This window comes from Euprymna scolopes, chromosome 7 (genome assembly GCF_053919585.1).
Source record: "Euprymna scolopes isolate OS-2025 chromosome 7, ASM5391958v1, whole genome shotgun sequence".
NCBI classification, from domain to species: Eukaryota; Metazoa; Mollusca; class Cephalopoda; order Sepiida; family Sepiolidae; genus Euprymna; species Euprymna scolopes.
Genome location: NC_136488.1, coordinates 80,517,320 through 80,526,240, shown reverse-complemented (window position 1 = coordinate 80,526,240; position 8,921 = coordinate 80,517,320). Strand labels below are relative to the sequence as shown.

Below are 8,921 nucleotides of genomic sequence, written 5' to 3'. Positions count from 1 at the left end.
TTTGTGCTGCAATAGTATTGAGCACTCGCTTCAGGTTTTACTGATTACCATTTTTACCATATTTATATATATATATATATATATATATATATAGAGAGAGAGAGAGAGAGAGAGAGAGAGAGAGAGAGAGAAAGAGAGAGAGAGAAGGCATTACTTGTGGAAGCTCCTCAACTATACAATAGCAGAATAATTTATAGACTAATCACATTCAAACCTGAAAGACATTTCCCCTGTTTACAAAGAGAGGGTATTTTTAAATGAACGTGATTAGTGTCAAAGATCTTCACCTGATATTTTGAGTATCAGAATGGAAAAGAGTCAATCCTGAAATTCGTTGTGCATGACAGATTTTTGAGTAAATGGTCCGTTATAGAAGACCTGGATGTATTACTTTGAACATTTATAGTTTGGTAGGTTTCATTCCTAATTTGATAGGATTGTGCTGTTGGACTTTACTATCCAATCTAAATGTCGTCTGACACATATAGTCGGCACTGCAACTACATATAAATTTATCGATTATATTATCATTACAGTGGTGGAGGGAGGAAACGGCTTTTTGAGAGGGTGCCATTAATGGTATTGTAGAGAACACAACATGCATGTTAGAAGCAAAGTAGCAATTTTCAATTATTGAGCTGATTTGCTTGGCGCATTTCTCACTTACTGTCCCCAACCAAGAAAAACGAATATAATTCAGACATTTAGGCACAGTATTTAGTTTTATTTGTGAAAAATCAGTTATTTTCCTTTCAGTGACTGACATAATCACATCAAGAGGGTACACATCATCCAATATTGTTTGTGAACAAAGAATGAAGGCACGATAGGTTAGGGTCCAAATTAAATTATACTTTCGTTTGCCAGCATGAATTCCAGCATGTATATAGTAGATTGATGTGAGGTAACTTGATTGGGTTTTTGCTACCACTACATCAAAGAAAGCTAAAGTAGAACTACCCTTTCCTTAGTAAGTATATTTTAATGCAAGGTGCACATTATCAAGTAAAGAGAATTTATTGGCCTCTGATCATTGAAAAAGCAAAAGTTTTCAATATTGACATTTTTTTTAAATCTTCGAGAATATAATTTCATATGTTTGAGCAATATGGCAGTTTTTCAGTTACAGACACAAAATCTCTATTATAACAAGATATTCATTTTAATACAGTAACTAATATTGTTGCACAGAGACCTTGACTCGTTGACAGTTGGGTCATTCTTTTTATGTTCTCACAAATGTAATACAGGTCATCGTCGGCTTATGACAGCAACTGGTTACAATAAACTGGTTGTGAAGCTATTTTGGTGTAAGTATATATATATATATATATATATATATATATATATATATATATATATATATATATATATATATATATGAGCTGTGAAACAGCGAAACAGTAATGTATGTGGATGACTATATATATATATACTAATGTACTGAAGTGCCATTCGTCCTAGGCTTCCTTCTAAGGAGGAAATTTCATAGGAGTATGAAATTCACAAGCCGTCTCAAGTCGTATGTATAGAGGAGACGACGGCGTTAGGGTCTTTGCAGCTCTTGCAGGGAGGTGTCAACGTCCTCCTACATACAGCCCCTGCTATTCCTAAATAATCATACATCTGGTACTGACCAGGTTCAGCGTTCCTTAACTTCAATGATCCAACAAAAACCAGTGTGTCAATGTGATTATACTGTATATATGCAATATATAATTAAAATCTCACCTGTCTGTTTAAATGTATGTATGTATGTATGTATGTATGTATGTCTGCCTAAAACTTTTGACAGAGGCGACGGATTTTCACGAGATTGGTATCATTTTGAAGCTCGACATCTCAAACGACAAATATCGAAAAATTGGCTAAAAATATTAATTTCTTCACCCTCAACTGGGCAGTTTCCTACAAGGAGGGATCAACTTTTTGCAAGCCATTTTGCAAGTCATCATATCGGTTGGATTGAGTTTGCCTAATTTTAACATTCCAAACTTCAGGTCACGTCATGGAGTAGAGGTAAGACGTCAGGTTTTCTTTCACTTTCTTTTCTCCTTTTGTGTCACGGGTTCGAACCTGCCTGCCTGCCTACTACCACTTTTTTTATTTTTATTTTTTTTTGCTCAACACACATGTCCAAACACCCGGGCAACGCCAGGCACCCAGGAAGAAATTTTATCGACTGGCGGGCGAGTGATTTACGACTTTTAGTCGCTCCAATAAATTTTCAATCGACTGTGGCGACCGGTCATGTAAAGTCTCAAAGGCTATATATATATATATATATATATATATATATATATATATATATATATATATATATATATATATATATATATATATATATATATATATATAAAATTCAGCTGTCATCCTTTGTTTAAAAGATGGAATCACACGATCGTGGAAAACAAGATGCAAACAAGATCCACAGAGTTTTATAATTATATATATATATATATATATATATATATATATATATATATATATATATATATATATATATATATACCGTATAAATGAAATTATAGACAAGCTAAACTAAAGATAGGGAATTTATTTGTCAGTTCAATAAAGAAAAACATAAATGGAAGAGAGGCTATAAATGCTCTTTATACTTAGGCATTTTGGAGCCTAATGCTTCTCATCAGAAAAGCAGAAGGAATCTAGGTTACATATGTAGGGAATTGCAACAACTCCCTTAGGGTACATTAGGAAGGAAATGTAGAATAAACATAAAAAATAGAAGTAACATGAAGTATAGAAAAAATAAGGAAAAATGAAACAAAGAGTCGGCAGGTAGGGAGATAGAGTGACTATTATATAAGTAGAGGGTTATTTTAAAGCTAGAGGAGAGCAGTGAAGGTGGCAGTGACTAAGATGGGGTGCATTCTAAAAGAGGACTGTATAGATGGTTTAGTGAAAAAAGAGTATATAGGATAAAGATGATGGGAGAGAAACATATAAAGATAATATGGTATAGTGGATAGAAGAATACAGAAGAAAGAAAAAAAGGCGTTTTAACAATAACAAACACAAATAAAAAATTAAAAAAAACAATAAATAACAAAATAAAAACAAAACAAAAAAATGAATATATGAAACCGTAGGGCCACTGGTGGTTGCATAAGTCTAATAAAGGCATATGCGAATTTGGAGAAAAATGGAGGTCATCTTCTTCAGGCAGATGTCATAAATTCTAAGAACGAAACTATTGTAGGCACAAAAGGAAATCTAAATATAGAAATTTAATGAACTCCACCGATAAGCCCCCTCCCCATTAGAACTTATCCTTATCGGCCTCTGATTCACCTATATCTATAGGCTCCTAAATGCTTAGGTATACAGAGCATTTATAAGCCCTCTTTCATTGATGTTTTTCCTTATTGAACTGACAAATAAATTCATATATACCTATCTTTAGTTTATCTTGTCTAAAATTTCATTTCTACAGTATATATATATATACTAGCATTTCAGCCCGGCGTTGCCCGGGTGTTTGGATGTGTATATTGAGCAAAGAAAAAAAAGAAAGTGGTAGTAAGAAGGCAGGCTCGAAACTGTACCGCAAAGGAGGAAAAGAACAGGGTAAAACCTAACGTTTATGCTGTTACGACCACCGCCAAACCGGAAGCGACATTTTTAAAAATTAAGGCTAGACAATCTAAAGGAGAGGATAATTTAAAAAAATATCGGCGAAAAAAGTGACCTCCCTGTAGAAAAGTGCCTAGTTGAAGGGGAAGATATTAATGCTTTTAGCCAATTTTTCGATATTTGTCGTATGAAAGGTCAAACTTTAAAACGATCCTAATCTTGGTAAAATCCGTCGCCTCTATTGAAAGTTTAAGGCAGACATGCAAACAGACATACATACATACATTTATATATTGGTAACTAAAAATTTTCGACCCAAACTGATGAAAAAGCTTGCCCTATCTCTGAATACCCTTTATGTAAAATTTCAAATATTTAGACCAGAAATCGTCTGAGTAATTTGGAAGAGACCACAGAGGTCAATTTTTTCAAAACTTTGACCCCTATTATGACCCCTTAAAATTTATTGTTTGGGGCTCAAATCAAGTTATTAAGTTAGATCCATGTCCAAGGAACCTATATCTAAAATTTCAAATGCGTAGACCCAAAATTGTCGGAGGAGTTTGATAGAATTCTCAAAGGTCAAATCATTGAACTTTCACCCCTTAATCGCCAAATTTTTGGCCGAAAACGGATCACATCGATTTTCCGAAATCTCAGTACCCTGTATATCAAATTTCGAGTCTGTAGACTAAAAATTGACAGAGTTATTGAGTAGGGAAATGTACACAGACACACACACACAGACACACACACAGACACGTTCACTTTTATATATGTGTGTGTGTGTGTGTGTGTGTGTGTGTGTATGTGCATATCTATATAATTCTCTCTCATAACTTATAATCTACTCGATTGTAACCCCATAACAATTTGATTTGATATATTAGTTATATACCTTCCTAACCCTTATCCTCATTGTAACCCCTTATATACTCCCTTTCTTACCTTCTTACCTCCCACCCCCACGATTTCACCTGGATATCTGTCTCATCGACCTCTAAATTTTCTCTATTAAACTTATCCACATTAAGCTAAGTAAACCCTACTTAAGTTCACCTCTATATTACCTAATTACATAAGGCATTTAATCTTCATTTCAAATCCTTATATTCATCTGCATAGACCTTCCCTCTAAGTATAAAGAGCGTCCATAACACCTTTTTTCTGTTAATTTTTTCCTTATTTCCTAAAACCAAATGTCTCTCTTTTCATAACAATCACTCTGAGCCCCATCTGGCTCCAATTGAAATGAATGGCTCTTGTCTTTCGGAAGCATTATGTCTTGACAATTTATTGGGACTAACCTTCACTCCTGATCTGAAATGGAACACATACATAAAATCTTTTGCTAAGATCACTGCAAAAATGGTTGGATCTGTCTACTGCTCCAGTAGATATCTTATTGCCGATGCAATCCTCTATCTGCATAAGCCAAGTACACCATAAAATGGAGTGCTATTGCTATATCTGGGCAGGAGCTGTTCGCCCCCCTTCCTATCCTGCCTTGATAGAGTTCAAAACTCGCTCAAAAACTAGTAAATAATGCCTTTTCTCTTCCCTGCAACCTCTTTTACACAGAAGAGATGTTGCGAGCCTGTCTTTGCTCTATCATTATTTTCATGGCAAGTGCTCGTCTGAGCTCTAATTTATGGTCCCTTTTTTTGCCAAAATTTCACAAAAAATGCTCAGCTAGCGACAACCATTATCAACACTTTCCCCCATTCTCTATCTGTGCTTAAGTCTAAACACAGCTTCCATGAGCAAAGCTTCTTTCCTAGAACTGCTCGCTTGTGGAACACTGTTTCGTGCCAACTGTAATATGGTAGTTTTTAAGTGCAATGTAAACAAGTTCTTCATGAGCTGTCCCCTTAAATAATCCAAATTCTACTCAATCTACGTCATTAACGATTATGATACTACCACTTCACATTCATTGACCCTTATCATTGAGTGGCTGTCGGGCTTTGATAATAATTGGTGATACCCCTTGTAAAAAAACAAAACAAAACAAAAGAAAGCACACAATATTTTACATAAATATTAATTATAAATTCTGTCAGAATTCCAATCCTTGTTTTTTGTTAAAAGGAGCAATAACAATATTTTTATATAAATATTTATTATTGCCGAAAGATACTCGGGTTTCATGCATATGCTATCTTCAGTGTGGGAAATGATAATTACAGCTAGTTGAAAGTTTGGTGGTATTGAGGGTCAAAAGAGATCTCAGATGAAACTTTCCGTAATATGACTAATGAGTGAAATGTTTCCGATAAGATTTATTGGTTGCACAAATAGCTTACCTCTAATATAAGCAAGCAGTTGAATATAGGAGAGTAATCTTGAATGCAGGACAAAGAGAGGCCAATAATGATGAAAGGCCAACAGTCTGCCTGCCAACTTGTCCAGTATGCATTCGGCAACAACCAGAAACATAACAGATTTATGAAAGAACGTTATTTCTGGACTTGCAGAAAAGCTAATAAAGAAACTGTTATATTCTTTTAAAGGGCTTCATTGTGTTGGTTCTTTCTTACCGACCAACACAATAAAGCTCTCTCTCTCTCTCTCTCTCTCTCTCTCTCTCTCTCTCTCTCTCTCTATATATATATATATATATATATATATATATATATATATATATATATATATATGTCTATATATATATATGTCTCTATATATATATATGTCTATATATATATATGTCTATATATATATATATGTCTATATATATATGTCTGTATATATATATATATATATATATATATATATATATATATATATGTCTGTATATATGTCTCTATATATGTCTCTATATATATATGTCTATATATATATGTCTATTTTTATATGTCTATATATATATATATATATATGTCTGTATATATATATATATGTCTATATATATATGTCTATATATATATGTCTATATATATATATATATGTCTATATATATATATATATATATATGTTTATATATATATATATGTCTATATATATATATATATGTCTATATATATATATATATATATATATATATATATATATATATAAAGTCTATCTTTTAGATAAAGAAATAATTGTATATTACATCTATTTATTCCTCAGTGTTTGAAAGATAAGTGGTTCTAAGCTTATGTTACATAATGAGAGATGTTGTTTGAAGAGAAAAGCTTGAGCAACACCTAAAGGGTTAGAGGTGGCCCCAAAAAAGAAGTCGCCGAAACTATATGACTTCCTGACAGAGATTTTCTATCTCTTTGTCAGGTGATACTTTTGTATGTGAAGCTGTTGTCTTGTGCCCCCGTGAGAACACAATAGAACGATCTTAATCAAACAAGAACATGATAATGATTGATGATTCAACCTTTTCTTCCGAGTCGGTTTTGAAGACTTTACACCATATGTGGTTATCTCCAATATAAGGTTCATTATATCCACGTCCCTTTTCCATATCTAATATACTAGCCTGGGTGCCCGATGTTGCTTGGGTGTTTGGGGGGTGGTGTTGAGCAAAAAAAAAATAAATAAAAAGAAGTAGTAGTAGGCAGGCAGGCTCGAACCCGTACCGCGATGGAGGAAAAGACCGTGAAATAAAAAAAAACATGACGTTTTTGCTGTTGCACTCATCACCAAACCGGAAGTGACGGAAGTTTAAATTAAGGCTAGTCAATCGAAAAGAGGGGATGACTTTTGAAAATATCGGTGAAAAAAGCAACCCCTCCTTGTAGAAAAGTGCCCAGTTGAGGGTGAAGGAGTAATATATTTAGCTAATTTTTCGATATTTGTTATCCGAAGGGTCGAGCTTCAAAACGATACCAATCTCGTGAAAATCCGCCGCCTCTGTCGAAAGTTTTAGGCAGACATACATACATACATACATACATACATTTAAACAGACAGGTGATATTTATATTATGGACTAGCAGGGGGTAGCCGGCATTGCCTGGGTGTTTGGAGGTGTGTGTGTTAAAAAAAAAAAAAGTTGGCCGGGTGGTTGGAGGTGTAAAAGACAAAAAAAAAATGTTTAGTATGAAGGTAGGATCGAACCCCGAAGCCTTGACGCGAAGGTGGAAATTAAAGGGGAAAAAAAGCCAGGCACCTAACCATCTTGGCCACGAGGGGAGAGGAATTGATAAGCGTGTTAAGTTAAGGTTTATAAAGTGAAATATACAGGTGCAAGGAAGTTAAGTGGCGTGATGTTCAATCTAGTTTTGTGCTGCAAGCCAGTTACTGTTTCCCCTCGCCCCATCATTCGCTTTTCAAAGACGCGGCGAGTTGGTAAAAGTCGGGCAAATTAAATACACATGCGCCCCCATTCTTAAGTCATAGATATTAAGATTTAGATGTGATATAAAAAGTTTTAAGAAGGAGCAAACCGACCGAGAAGGTCGACGAAAAAAGCCTTTTGCAGACATACGCAAAAAGTGCACACACACACACACACACACACACATTTTCGCTATTATATTTATAGATGATATACGGCATCTGGAGAGAGTTCAAAGACTAGCTACTCGAGGTCTATCAGATCTGCCCTATGAAAGTTGACCCATAAAGCTTAATCTTTTCTCCCTCGAGTGCCAATGATTATACAATGACCTCTTTTTGGTATACAATTTCACCAATGATCATTATGATATACCTCAGTACCTATAATTCACTTCTGCACCAGAACGGGCTCTATGTGGACACTACAAGAAATTATTTCATTGCTGATTCTGATTGAATTGAAAGATGGTCGCTTTCTCAATTGAAATCCTTGGACCTTGGAATAGACTTCCAAGTGAGGTAATAAATGCACCAACAATACAGCAATTTAAGGTGGACAGATGCTCAGCTATTGTATTCTCTTCTGTGTAAATTTTTACCCTCCTTTCCCTACATAACAATTGGAGCAGGATTGTTTTATTATTTGCTAAATAAATTGAATTGAATCTTAACTCTTCAATCTGATGTGTTATTTGATCATCCAAGTTTATCCAGATGTTATTTCAGGAAGATTCGGCATCAGGATCTGTCATCTTCTGGTCATCTCTGATTTTGCATGTGTCAGAATCGGGACATTGAATTAATGAAGTGAAGGTGGTAACGTTACTTCTACATCATTCCTTTGCGTATTCTGGACCAAACCTTCTCTGACTTTGTATCCAACCATTGAGCCTTGCTGTTCTTGGTGTTGTGAGTAAACACCCTGCAATCCTGCTAGTTAATGAGGATCTGCAACTGATGAGGAGGACTTCATGGAAACCAGACAATCCTGAAGCATGATCTTTGTGAGCTCTATGCAAAAAGGAAACTCGCTCGCTCATCCTTCTCCTCCT

The 8,921-nt window shown here is 34.6% G+C and overlaps 1 long non-coding RNA gene across 1 annotated transcript in view; it reads right to left on the bottom strand.

Moving 5' to 3' along the window:
- LOC145279790 (uncharacterized) overlaps positions 1-8,921 on the bottom strand; it is a 71,299-nt gene that overhangs the window by 48,509 nt on the left and 13,869 nt on the right. The window lies entirely within an intron of this gene.